Here is a 14,282-nt window from a genome sequence, read left to right as displayed (position 1 = left end):
GTTTTGGATCTGTTTGGTTTTGGTTTGATTTTTATTTTGAGAAAATAGAATAAAAGATCTTGATGCTTGTGTTAATTAAATCACTGGCCAGTGGTACTGCACGGCAATGAAGTCAAATCCTTACAGCATGACTTTCAAATGCCAGTGCCTGCTGCTGGGGCTTGTAGAGACAAACAATTTCTTGATACACAAAAGTCCTTCTGGGATGCAGTGAACTTTGCTATTGGAAATTGAAAAGGGTTTAGATTTGCATGGAAAGATATTTATAAGATGTCCTGTTCCAAAAGTGTTCGGAGATTAAACCTGCAAAAGGAGACTCTGTTAAGGTAACTTAAACTGGACCAAATTCCTTGATTGCCTTATCTAGTGATAAGAAAGAATGTGCTTTTTCAGCTGCACATAATATACAGAAACATCTCATTTATTGGAAGAGAAAGACTGGATTCAATTGACCTTCTCTAATGGCATGTGGGTTGGCATCAAAGCACACAATGCTGCATTTTTTTTTTCATTTGTAAATTAATCAAGGAGCTGAAAACATTGCAAAAGAAGCTTTAAGAATGTAGGTGATTGATAATGGATAACTAGATGAAAAAATGTAAATATAAGATGCCCAGGATTTCTCTTTTGATTGCACAGGATGCACTTGGCTTGTCTGTACTCCTTGCCAGGGATGCACATTCCCTCTGGTGTCCCTGACTGTGTCATGGTGCCACCTACACTTAAAAAGGGTCTTGCATTGTCTAATGTAGGAGGAGGAGCACTGCCCAAGCCTGCAGGGCCTGTTTTAATTCCTGAGCCAAACTGGTGCTTGCTTTTGGCAGTGGAGCTTCTTAGTAAGGGGTGTTTCAGTCATGGTTAACAGGGCATGCATTTTCCACAGTTCCCTATTTCCCCACATCCTCATCTCTTTGCTCAGTTACTCTTTCCTCCTCCATGCATTCTGCTTGGAAGTATTTCTGTGATTTGTCCCAGTCCTTCACTTTCCCCACACATTATTGCAGGCTGCCAACAAGCAGCATGCTGCCAAATGAGCTAGCTGCAAAGGAAAGCATATGGAATGCCCTGTGGAAACAGGGGGAATAATCTGAAGACCACAGCTTTAACAACAGCACCGACAACATGCATTGCTAGGAAGGAGCTGTTTTCACTGGGGAGTGAGCAGCTTTGGCTCCAGTGCTAGGAATAAATGAAATTCTCTGAGCAGTGACCAGGGTTTGAGCATGCATGTGTCCTGTTTTGCTGCTTTGTTTAGCTGAACTCAGCAAAATGCCTCCCTGAGGTTCACAAATCTGCAAGCTTAGTATACTACATGCTGAAGGAATTAGAAGAATTTCTAGATTCTTCTAAAACTGCAGCCCTATCTATTTAACAATGTTTTTCAGAAAAATGTCCTTGGAACAGCCAACTGGAGATAGAGCCCAGGTGATCGTGGTAAATGCAGGAGTTACAAAACTTGAAAGACTTGTCCAAAGCACTTATACCCATATTTACTTTGTTTTAGGTGTGAAATAAGCACCTGGCTTGTGGCAATCCCAGTTTTAGAAAGTCATGCATTCTGCAGGGTGTCTAAATCAAAATCAATCTCTTTGTCCTCAGACCTGGTGAGTTTCAGATTTATTTCCCCCTTCTGTTCTTCTTCAGCTGACATGGTCTTCTAGAGACATGCAGAATGTGATGAAAATGAGATTCATTACAGCTGAGTGTTAGCTGGGTTTTATTGATTTCTTTTTTCATCTTTGTCAGTCTGTTTTCCTTTGTTTCACTTTTTAATGGTAACAAAGATGTCCTGGATGAGATTTTTCCATGACTGCATCAATGTATAGCATTGCGTATAGGTTCCTATGCCTCTATTTTTTTAACTTAAAGTTGATAAACCAGAAATAGGATATCCAAGGTTATCTTCAGCTTTTAGGCTTAAAAGTTAGGTAAATTTAGGTCTGGGAAACACTTTTACAGGTACTCTGTCTGCAAGGTCAGGTTAGTGGAAACTCTCCAAGCCCAAATGGTCATTGCTTTGCAAAGGATCTATTAATATTTATTTTTTTCCCTCATATGTTGATAAACAGATGGTAGAAAAAGCCCCAATTTACTTTTTTTTTTTTTTTTTTTTAAATAATGGAGAGTGAGCTGGGAGTGTTGGAGTCTCTAACTCATCAATTGGTAGTAGTCAATGAACATCTTGTAGCCAAGTTTATTTGGGTTTTCTCCACAAACTCCTAATGTTTTCATAAAAGGAACATTTTAGTGCCTAAGATTTTTTTTTCAGATCCATCTTCAGCTGGACCTGTTGTGGCCTCTCACCATCTTCCCTGTAGTTTGTGTAATGCCTCTATTTTAATTTGGAGTTTCAGTAATAAAAGGACTTGTCTCTGAATTGACCAATTTAAAGATTATTTAGGAACAGTGCTTTAGCAAAGGTTGTATTAGGAATGAAACCCAAATAAATTTACAGCTTAGTGCTCCTTTAGCCGTGATTTTAAATGGAAGGTAATGCACTAAATAGAAGTGGAAATCGTGAGACTGCCCTCAAATTTTGTACCTGCAAAAACTCAGTTGATTGGGGGTGTGGGGAGGGGAAAAATGGTGTCAAAAGCAAACAGAAGAAAATCTCTAATGTGCCAGTGATGATGGGAACATATATTTAGCAGGTCAAAAAAGAGACAGCTTTAGTTGTCAAGTTGCTTTTCAAGGCAAACCTTGGACTTTGGAGATAGTTGATAAAAATGGGCAAACCCCAGTTTTACAAGAGTAAATGGAGAAGTCAGATTTGGCTGGCAGTGAGAGCTCCATGGAGCTCAGTGCTCTGACCTTTTCTGTTTCCAGCCAACATCAATGACCTAGACGTGGGAAATAAACTAATTGAATTTGCTGATGCCACAAAATCAAAAATTGAGGTCACTTCTGAACAGCAGGTAAAATTCAGAACTGATTTAGATCTACTGTTTAAGGGGCCTCAGAGAAAGCAGATGAAGAAATTGCATGTCTACAAGTGGAATGCAATACACATTTGGCTTCAAAATAAATTCATGACTACGAATTAATGGGATTGAACTCGAGTGGGAGAAAATTGAAAATAACTTTGAGGTAATAGCTCATGCAAGGTGCTGTCAGGCCATGTGACAGGGTGCTGATGCACCTTAGAATGTCAAAGAGAAGATCCCTTAGAATTCTTTAGTTTTTAATAAGAGCCTCAAGAGAAGGAGCAAAGCTTCAGCAGTGCAGTGGTGAGCGCAATGCCAGGGATAACCTTTTCTTCTTTGCTGGAAAGACTGTGTTGCTGTTAGTGGGGTGTCTAAGAACCTAAAGAGTAAACAGCCCAGATGTTATGGGGGGAGAAAAAAGCCTCCTCAGGGGAGTCCTGAGGTTGATTGGTTTGGGGGATTTTTAATTTTTTTTTTTTTTTTTTTAATTTTTTTTGGTAATAATGTGCTATATTTTATAAAATTCACAGAACTTGCTGGGTTGCTCATCACTGTGCTTTGCTCCCTGGGTGCCCCATCAACACAATCACCTTTGCCATTGAACTTATTTTCATGTTAGAAATACTTTGCCCCTACTGCTTCAATTATATCAAAAGTTAAAACAGAATGTCATTGTTCTAGGAAGTTGAAGTTGTATTCAAGTGATGGTGTAATCCTGATGGTTTGTTCTAGGGTTAGAAATACCTCAAAATAATCAATTAATTAAACATTTATTTCTTATTTTTCTGTTTACTTGTCCAGTGATATTTAGTTTAGTGCCCATATGGTCACAGCAGATACAAGCTGCCCCTTTCACCTTCCTGTTCCCAGGGTAAATGAGAGATTAAATCTCCTTTCTATTCTGTTTCTTTGCATATTTCTGGTTTCTTTTGTGAACATGGGTGGCTGGAACTTCAGGCCCTGCTGCAGGTGAGGTTCACCAGTGTATTGTGAATTGTGGCAATTTCTTTTCCTATCTTGGGGATAATCATGAGATAGACAAATGAAATTTTGTCAACTCTCATAGCATTGAACCCTACTGGAAGAGCTGTCAAATGCTATTTTGTGGCTCCTCAACCTGAGTTTGTTCCATTTGATGAGCTCCTGCTGTTTTGCTGAAGCTTGTGGTGACATCGTGACCTTTTGTTGTGATGTGTGAAAATAATTCTGTTCCAGTCCTTGTGATCATCCTGCCTGCTTTGTGCAGTGCTCTCCCCGCCCTCTGCTGATCACATCTGCAGCTTCATCTCACTAAATGCTTCTTGTTTTGGTGCTCAGGTCACATGTTAGTGGAAATATTAACAGATACTTTCTCTCCATCTCTCTTTCTGATCTTCACCTCTTCTCACTAATCTGGTATTCCTGTTCAGCCCGCAGGACTTCTGAGCTTCCTGTTGTTCTGGGGCAGATTTAGGGTCAGGCTTACCCAGGGTCACTCTTCCAAGGGCTCTGCAAGGGCTCACACAGTTACTGACTGTCCTTTGCCACTGTGTTGCAGAGAAGGAGGATGCAGGTAAAATTCAGATGTCACTGAGCTCTAAGAAAGGGAATTGATATCTATCATATCCCCTAATATCTGCCAGCAATGCACTTTGTAAGCTGTCAGGTACTTTATCAAAGATTACACGGTGTTGTGAAAGTTACTTGTAAATTTTCAGCATTGTTTTTTTTTTTCCTGTGCAGCGCTTCAGAAGCAAATATTTCAATTGGAGCTTTTAGCAGCAGAAACATCACAGGCTGTACATCGTGTTCCTCACACGCCCAGATCCCTTTCATCTGAGCAGTTCAGGTTCGGATTGTGTATGCAGCGCTCAGCTCTCATCACAGTGAGTAGAATCAAGTGTTTGTGTTGCTGATGAACAACCCAGGCATGTCTGTTTTGAAGTAAATCCTGCAAGATCAAAGACATCTAGCATAAGTAATAGGCTCTTAAACTATGGTAATTAATTAACCCTTTGGGATATGGCAGGGCTGCCAGTAATTACCTGTGGCAAGCACAAGTAATTGGAGCTGTTGCTCTGAAGTCTCAGAGTTGAACCTTGGTTCCAGTCGGTGGCTCAGGGTCTCCTCTTTAATATGCATCAGAATAACACATCAGATTTCAGAAGTCTTTGCAGAATATCCTTTCCAGTTCTTAATTGCTTGTGTTTTTTTAACCTCAGCTATGGAAAGGGCTTCATCCCTATTTCCTGAAACTATCTTATGCTTCATCACTGTTTATATGATAGTTTTAGCCTTTAATTGAGTTTTAAATGCCAGTGGTTCCATGTGACCTGATCTCCAATAGTGTGTTGCAGTCTTTAAAGTGCAATCCAGTCTTGAAGAAGTGAGGGAAAATTCTGATTTAAAAAACAGACAAGTGTCTGGTTTTCAGTTGGGACCATGAAACTCAGTTATGTAGAGGAGGTAATTAAAGTCTGAGCATGTCAGAGAAAAGTTCAGAGTTTAATTTTTGCCTGATCTTTGCCAAAAGTACTTCTCTTGTGATGATTATTTGCTGTTTCCCCTCCATCACAAGGTATTTCTATTTAGATAGGCAAATCCAGAGGCTGAGTAGCTTTCCATCTCCATAGTGAACAGTGTATAATCTAACCCAGGTTTGTGTGTGCTACTTGATAAGAGCAGTTCACCACCTCTCTCTGATACATGATTTGTAAACTTTTAACTGTCCAGTCATATTTTGTTAATTTTTCCTTTGCACATAAGTCATGTTTGTCCATAATAAGGGAATGATAAGAGGGAAGGCCTATCTTTGCAAGCCTCTCCCTGCTTCTCTCTGTTCATTTGCAGTATGGGGCTGGGGAAACCCTCCCTTGGAGAAATGAGGGACAGTTGCAGCAGGGAATGTGAAGTGCCACATATCAAACCAGAAACATCTCACACCTTTAAAAGTAAAAAATCCACCTAGGAGATGTAAACAGGATGGAAAATTTAATGTGGTGGTTGCCATTGAGGGATTGAAGGCTTGATAAATTCTCCTGTTGAATCAGTACATGGCACAGCCACATGATGATATAACAATCAAGCCAAAGCTGCTTTGATCTGAAATGAGCTCTAAATGCAATAATTTTACCCATTCCTCTCATCTGCTGCATCCTCCATGATTTTAGGGAGTGCATTTTGTTGGCACAGCTGACTGGACCAAGAGTGAGAAAGGTACTGCAGCCAGCTTCTCCCTGCACAGCCCCTACCCTGCCCCAGGGCACGAGGAATAAGTGGATTTTCTGTTTATTTTCTTTGAGATGGGTTGTGAGTTTGAAATGGGCTGCTGGGACAGCAAAGTGTGAGCATGCAATAACACTTCCACAGAGAAGAGTATTAACTTTTCCAGGAATCTAAGAGCTGGCCTTTTTTCTTTTTTCCATTAAAAGTGCTTGGCTTGCCCAGTTAGCTTTCTTCGATTGCTGACACTGCTGTGTTTACTCTGTCCATTAAGCACAAGGGAAGCTCAGCTGGTGTTTGTTAATATTATGAAATATCCCCATCCATCACTCCTCTTCTGAGACTGAGCCACCAAGCAGGAGTCAATGATTGTTTCTATCTTGCAGGTAATTTTGCTCTAAAGTACCAGTTGTATCTAAGTTTCTGTAGCCCTTTGTCTGTAGATTGTTACTCTTTTTTCTTACACTAAAACGTGCCGTGCCCAGAGGTGTGACATTTATATTTTGAAAGCAAATTAATGCTTCAGCTGCATGTTAAGATTAATGTACTTCTTGCATTATGAACTGCTTTTTAATTCCCCTTGGAACAGCTGCAAATGCAGTTTTGCACAAATGCATTTGGTTTTGCTCTGGAGCCAGTAGGAGTAATTTTATTACAAATGTTCTTGGGCTACTGCTAAGGAATGCTGCTTGCAAAGAATATTTTGAAGTACTCATAAAAAAAAAGATGAGAGATGTTAGTTTAAAGGAGTAGATTGTGAGTGTGTGTATAAGCATTAATTCAGATTCAGTGCTGGCTATGAAGGTATTCCTTGCTAACCTTGTGAGAACTGCATAAATTCCCTTTAAAATACACCAGCATTGCAAAGTGAGAGATGCATGCTGCCCAATATTTCCTTCTGGGAAATAGGAATATCTGGCTTTCCATTAAAGTGGGAATTCTCAGGGCCATATCCTATGCCTGCACATAAGCAGGGACCCTTGGAGGTAGAAAAAATTCTGTATCTGAAAAGTGCATCCTAGAGTTTGGGTTTTTCTTTTGACTTGGAAAGCTCTGAGTTCTGAGGTTCTAGACTGATAAAAGCTGCCTTTTGTCCACAAGAAGGATCCAAAACAGAAGCCAAGGACTGATCTACACAGAGTTGCTCACACTGTGTTAATGACCAGAAGAGAGGCTCTGCAGAGGCAGAAACTGTTGTCAAAGCTGCGTGTCTAAGAAAGCTGGGAAGGCATACATTTAAACATGGGCTGGTGACTCAGTATCACTTGCTGTGCTTTGTTCTTCCCTGGGATTATGGGAAGCTGCTGTTTAATTAGGATGCAGGCCACAGAGTGCCTCATAAATTAAGCTAACACATTCCAGCAATGGTTTAATTCTCATGGAGTTTGAGATTCTGCAAACCTTGCAGACTGGTTTTCAGATCTGAGGATTCATTAAAGCAGACTTTAAGCTTCTGTTGTTTTTTTCTGTTGGTTGGTTGGTTTGTTTGTTGATGATTTTGTTGTTTTGATGTTTTCTGTGGTATTTTGTTTGTTTTGGGGTTTTTTGTTGTTGTTGTTTGGTTTGGTTTGGGTTTTTTTTTTTGGTTGGTTGGTTGGGAGCTTTTTGTCTCTTTGGTTTTTTTTGTTTGTTTATTTGTTTGCCTTTTTTTTTTGTAGTTCTTCCTTGGAATTACAGAACCAGTGTGAGGATAGATGTATGTGCAGAAGGTGAGGATGACTGAGTGATTTTCTCTCTGTAAGAGAGATACAATGCTGCTCCAAGTGAACCTTGGAAAAGTTGCTGGGAACTCTATTTCCAGGCTGAAATTCTGCTGGTGCCACCTCTCCTCCCACCATATTGTGCCTACCCTGCCCTGATGTAATCTGTGAGAACACTCTGGGAAAATCTCAACTTCTGCCTTACCTTTGGATCCTAAGATAGGCTCCATTTCTTGGTTTGCTACATGATTTCTTGGTTTGCTACATGACAAGGAGCAAACCTTTTATTTAAGAATGGCTTTTTTTTTTTTTTTCTTACTGTAGACATGCAAAAATGCAAAACATAAAAGTCATGAGACAGGTGTGGAGGTTTTGGAGTTAGGTCTAAATTCACTTTTTCATATATTCTGCTCTTGTGCAAAGGTATGTTTATATATGAAACCGTGTACTTCTGTCAGTATTCTTTGAAAGTGTGTTTTAATCTGCATTTTATCTTGGATAACTTGGAAAATAAGGTTTAGGGCATGTCATAGGATCAGAAGAGCAGGAATGTAATTCAGTGGTGTCAGAAAGGCAGCTTAAAATAACAGCTATAAAAATAAAGTCATCCTAACAGAGACGTTCAGGTGTTAAAGTACAAATGCTGCTGTGGAAAACTGACTAATGGAGCAAATGTTTCAGGATGCATTTTTTTAGCTGTGTCATGTTGTCAGTGAGGGGAGGTGACCAAAAGCAAACACAGATGGACATCAGGTTCTTCAGCAGTAGCCTTGTGGCCAAATTTTTGAATGTTCTCATGCATATTCTGTGTTACTGAGGGATTTCATTTGAATCCAGCTGCCTATTTGCTTTTCTAAATAATTTATTTTTTCCTGTTTGATAGTATCTGATGAAAATGTAGGAGCCTGAGAAAACATCTTCTATTTCATCATTAGGAGTCAAAGAAATGTGTAAAGAAAATTATTTCTGTCTAAGTGTTAATGGAAAAAGTACCAAAGAAACATTGGGAAACTCTTCAAGACTGAGGAACTTGAGAAAATATTTTTCTGTCTTAAGTTAATAACTGCAGAAACTACTCATAAATATTAGAAATGTTGATTCACAGCAGGTATTTTTTTCTACATTTCATTTTCTTCTGGAGTCCACACAGAGTAATGGCCTATTATTATTGTAAACCAAATCAAAACTAATTAAACTTGAGTGCAAGGTATCTGACTGGTAAGTAATTATTATTGTATCTAATCAGGTAAAAGATGTGCCAGCTCAAGAAAAGTCCAGACCATTCCTGAGGCCATTGTCAGCTTAGTAAGGAACCTCTGGACTTTAATCAGCAGTAAAATAATATTAGCTATTACAACTTCTAAATTTTCTTGTTTAGAGAAAACAAATGGAAACTACAACCATGGAAAAAACTCTCTGTAGATATTTTGTTGGACATGGACAATCATAAAATTGTGTTTCCCAATTTTGAGTTTTTCTAAAATCAATTAAAATCAATTAAAAATATATATATTAGTAATACACTGCAGACATGACATATATTTCTTTAGCTTGTTGCTTTTGAGGACATGGTAAATAAATAATTGGACTAATACTAAGCCACAATTGTAAAGCTCATCTTTCAGTGCACCCACCTCCAGGTAAATGTAATCATTTCACTCCCTCTGAGTAGCTGCAGAATGTTTAATGGGAATTGGTCTTCGAGGATGCATTTGCCATCAGCTTTCAATTTGAAGGGTTCTTAAATCTGAAAAAGCACGCAGTTTGCAAATTGATTTGGATGAGCCAGCCCTAAGTCAGTAGTTAGGAAATATTTATTTGATAGTTTTTGCGGCTTAGCTTCACCTGCAATTTCATTTCCTGTTCCATCCTGGAGTGTTCCAATAGTCTGCTTCACTGGTCCAAGTGGTACTGGAGCATTTAGAAGCCTGGTTTAACCTGGAGATTGATTTTGGTATCCCTTGTTGTATTAATTTCAGACTGTATTTGGTGAGCCTAAATACTTCAAATTTGTATTTTACTTTTTTTTTTGCCATAGTGTAAAACTGGTTCCCTCCTTCCCTCCTGCCTTCTGTGACTTTATCACAGAAACATTTAAGATTACAATTTAAAACATAACTATCTCCTTCAGACAGCTTGACTGTAGGATGAAAACAGTTTATTGGACCCTTTTTATTTCATTAGAGTGTGCTGTTTCTCAGCTAATGAAGTGATCTAGAAAGAAATATTTTATATTTAAGGCAAGGTGGTTACTAAGATCAACATAGACATTGACATTGGCTCAAATTAGGTTCCAAACAAGGAAGTCATCATCTCTGGAAAGCTTCTGCCTGCAGCATTCACTCCTGGAAGAGGTCACGCAGAGACAAGTGTCTCATTTTTCAGAGGGCTGATAATATTATGATCACTGATAATGTTTCTTGTTAGCTGAGATAAAATCAGGTCTTTGGCTTTGGGATAAACTGGGTTTGAAATTCAATCCTGATAAGCAGAGAGCTTTCCTGTGAGGCCATGTGGGACTAACTGTGGGATGCTCAGAGGCGCAGTATTTTTCCCTGATGTTCTTGCTTGTATTTGATACTATTTATAATACAACTTGTATCTCTGACTTCAATCTGTGATATGAATTAATCATTAGTGACCTAGATATTCTACTCTAGCATTCACTATTGTGGATATACCATTGAAAAATTTCAGGTGGGTTATTCCAGCACAGTTTTTCCCCTCTTTTGTGTTTTTTTTTGTTTGTTTTTTCTCTAATTACCTTAGATTTCTGTGGATACCAACAACCATGTCTCCAAACATTCTTCATTGCCAACAAAACTCCAAGTTTATTGAGGAATGAGGTGTTGAAAGCAAGTGATTTTCATCACAGAGTGAGACAGGGACCCTGATCTTGTAAACTAAATGGGAACTGGTTTTAATTAAGCCAACAAAAAACTCTTGAGATTTCTTTACATTTGGGACTTCATTTTAGTCAATCAGGATGAAATTGAGACTTCAAAGTACCTGTGGGCATTTGAGAAGGAAGAGGAGGAGACAGAGGTTTGGACTAGCTCAGGAGCCTACCCTGGACTTATTTTCGTTTTTTGGTTTCCCCACAGTTCGCGGCTACTTCTGATAATGTTTTGATTAAGAATTCTACATTGAAACCATTCAGAAAGTTCCCCAAATATGGTCTCCTTATTTTAAAGGTTCTGACTTCAAAAAACCAGGACTTTGAACTTATTTTCTTGATGAATTTTGCCAACAAATTTCAAAAGTGCATTCCTCTCAGGTTCAGTGCTTTGTACAATAAAACCTTCACACTTTCTCCCTCAACCACCCACTTATGTGGTGATAGGACTACATCAATACATTGCATCAAATCATGACAAGTCCATATTTGAATACAGATACAGACAAACTTATGTCAGGAGTGTAGTTTAATTATGCATTTGGGCCTCTCACAATGGTTATTGACAATGTTTTATGATTGATAGTTTCTGCTTTGGGGTTTGTTGATTAGCTGTGATGGGTTGAACAAGTTCCATTTTTTCCTTGATCAGATGACTGTTTGAGCACTTCTGACATGAATCCTGACTTTGAAATTGGCCTCCACAGATTTGTGCAGCAGACACAGATTTATCACAGGGGCCCAAGGAGCTGATTTCTTACATTATTGCCTCAGAGAGGCAGGAATTCTCCTGGCTTTGTGATTCTGCTTCTTCTCTTGGTCAGAAAAGCAGCGTTGCTCTAATGCTGTCATGAAGGAAACAGAAACTGGTGTTGGGATGTGATGGCATGGTGAAAACAGTGAAATTTTGATTAACAGCAGTGGCTATACAAGCTTTAGGGATAAGTATGAATGTGAAGCACATTTCTGGTGGTTGCAGCATATGGGCTTCCACTGGATTTTCAGGTGTAATTAAACAGGTTGGCTTTGATACCTAATGCACCACAGACTCTAATTTCTTGCTGCCTGACAGAAGCTGATCCTTTAGTGCCCTATTTGTTCAGGTGTGATCAGTATGGGCAGTGTCCCAGGAATCCTAAAACCAGAACAGGTGACGGGAGAGCCAGAGCTGCCAAGTTTTCCAACTATTTCTTGTCTATTATTGCCTTAAAATTTTTTTTGGGAAAATGCCTGTATTCTTTGAAAGCATGGACAAAATAAGGCTCAGTATAGGGGATCAGGATTTTTTTTTTTTTTAAATAAGACCTGATCTCCATTAATTCAAGCAGTTAACCACTGGGCCTTGCTGGTCCTTTTCTCATGCTGAGAAACTGATTCACCTGAAGAAACTGAAAAACACCAGGTTCAGAATGGAAAATAATCACTAAAGGTGTTTATTTTATCTGTGGAACTCTTTGCCCCAGGGTGCTTTTGGTGCTAAGATTTCATGGGAATTTAAGGAGAGGCAGGGCAAATGCATAACAGAGAAATCCTTTAGTAGCAGTGAAAAGTGCCTGACCACAAACTGGTGGAGGAGTATTTTAATGAAATATCAATACATACTTTTTTCTTAAGTTTTTTAGAATCTTTGGCTACAATCAAAGCAAGCTATTGGGAATAAGTGGTCTTTGTTTGACAAACTGATGCTGCTCTGTAATCAATCAAGCCTTCAGCCTGCTTGTTTTGTAGGTTTTATTAAAAATAGTGTGGTCTTGTAACCAGAAATTTGACTTTGGGGAAAAAACCCTCTTCTCTAAGCATGTCTATATTGATTTTGTTTGTGTGCTTTTTTTGTTTCAGCTTATTCCCTAATAATGGCATTTTAATTTATTCCTTGTAGCTGGCATGTTGGTCATTTCCCAAAATGACCATTTTCAGTTGTCTCCAAATGCCTATAGATCAAACACCTCTTTTTCTATTGTCCTTAAGATCCCCCCAGCTTAATAAATACAAGATAGTCTTTGTAATCTTGTTTGCTTTCAGGGGTAAAGCACAAAAAGTCTGAAAGAGATTTGGGATTTTTAATTTTTAGTGGGGTGAGCTGCTTTGTGGGGGTTTGTCCTCAAAAATTGAAAAAAATAGGTGCATGAATTTCCTCTCAGTTCCCATCTCTTGAGTACCTATTCAGTGCTGGCCTGTGCAGGTAAATCAGAATGAGTTCTACATAGATGATAAAAATGAGGTTGTCATGACCTATGCATGTGTTTATCCAGGCCCCTTGTTTTTTTATGGCTTTCTGGTGGGCATTACCCAGAAATCTAAATATGAAAGCAAATTAAAAAGGTTGTTCACTTCCCCCAGAACCCCAGTCTGCAGAACAGAAGCGTTCCTGCTATAAAGGAAGTCAGCATGTAATATTTCAGTGGCAGCTTAATCATGGTAAAAATGGACTTTTAAAGCAGGGGATTTTCAGCTAAACCACAGCATTTCCACTCAGTTGTATTGCATTTAGTCCTTTTTAGGATGCCCTTCCCCTGCCCTCTTTCTATCTTTATGACTGGAAATGCTGCGGGGAGCTTTGTTCCCTCTCTCCCCCAAGCCTGGCCCTAAGCATCAATCTCCTGTGGGTGGGGTGCCTGCATGTAGCTCTGGTAGAATTAAGAATAGGTCCCTTGGCTGAAGAATTCAGAAGTTTTGCTAAGTCAGGAATCTCTGAAAGTTTCCAGCCAGACTGACAGGTAAGAAAACACGCTGTGCTTTGTCTCTCTTGTGCCAAAATGCTGTATTTTCTTTGAGTTTGCTGCAGTGATGGAAAGCTTTATCACATAAATAATGCATCAGTTTATCTCAATTATTTACTTTATTATTGCCTATGTGCTTAAGGGGTAATTTATATACATATTTTGAAGAAAATCTTTGAAAACAACCACTAAGCTTTTGCATGAACAGTTGGGGTGGGTTTATATCTTATAAAGTCTGACTTTATAACCTTACATGGTCTTTCTCTTTCCTGGGAAGGGCACAGTATAACTTCTATGCAGAGAATAGAAAATCTCTGCATAGAAATTTTGTATTTCACTCTCACAAAAGACCCAACAACTGTAATTTTACCTGTGAAAACTTTGGCCAGATAATTTTAAATAGAAAATTTAACTTAAAATTGTGCTGATTTAATCAAAAAAACAACATTAAAATTTTTCAGCTTTAGTTACAAGCAAGGCAACCTCCATTAGAAAGGAAAGTGTTGCACTGAACACTGGATATGGAATAATTTATTCCCCCACTCCCCACTTGACCAGCTTTGAGTAAGAGGCAACTGCATGACCCAGAACAAAATTAAACAATTTTAAATTTGAAGATAAGGAAGCCTTTACTTCATATAATTATATTATAGTTTCAAATTGTTATAAGTTTTGAACTTTTCTTAGTCTTCTTTGGGACGTCTGGAGCTTTGAATGGAACTTAGTTTAGACTTCTATGTTATAGTTACTCAAGCAAAGTAAAGGTGAATTAAAAATCAAGCCTGACATTCTAAATCTAAATTTTGGCATCAAAAGAAATAGTTTTATTTATTGCATTCAG

General features: G+C 38.6%; 1 long non-coding RNA gene across 2 annotated transcripts in view; it reads left to right on the top strand.

Moving 5' to 3' along the window:
* Positions 1-14,282, top strand: part of LOC138116552 (uncharacterized) — an 81,933-nt gene that overhangs the window by 29,608 nt on the left and 38,043 nt on the right. The window contains exons 2-3 of one of the 2 annotated variants that reach the window (XR_011154200.1): positions 1,505-1,604; positions 4,647-4,789. This is a non-coding gene — a long non-coding RNA (uncharacterized lncRNA). The remainder of the gene's footprint in view (positions 1-1,504; positions 1,605-4,646; positions 4,790-14,282) is intronic. The other variant, XR_011154198.1, reaches the window with a different exon arrangement.

This window comes from Aphelocoma coerulescens, chromosome 1, assembly GCF_041296385.1.
Source record: "Aphelocoma coerulescens isolate FSJ_1873_10779 chromosome 1, UR_Acoe_1.0, whole genome shotgun sequence".
Taxonomy (NCBI): domain Eukaryota; kingdom Metazoa; phylum Chordata; class Aves; order Passeriformes; family Corvidae; genus Aphelocoma; species Aphelocoma coerulescens.
The sequence above is the reverse complement of the archived record's forward strand: the minus strand, read 5'-3'. Positions and strand labels throughout refer to the sequence as shown.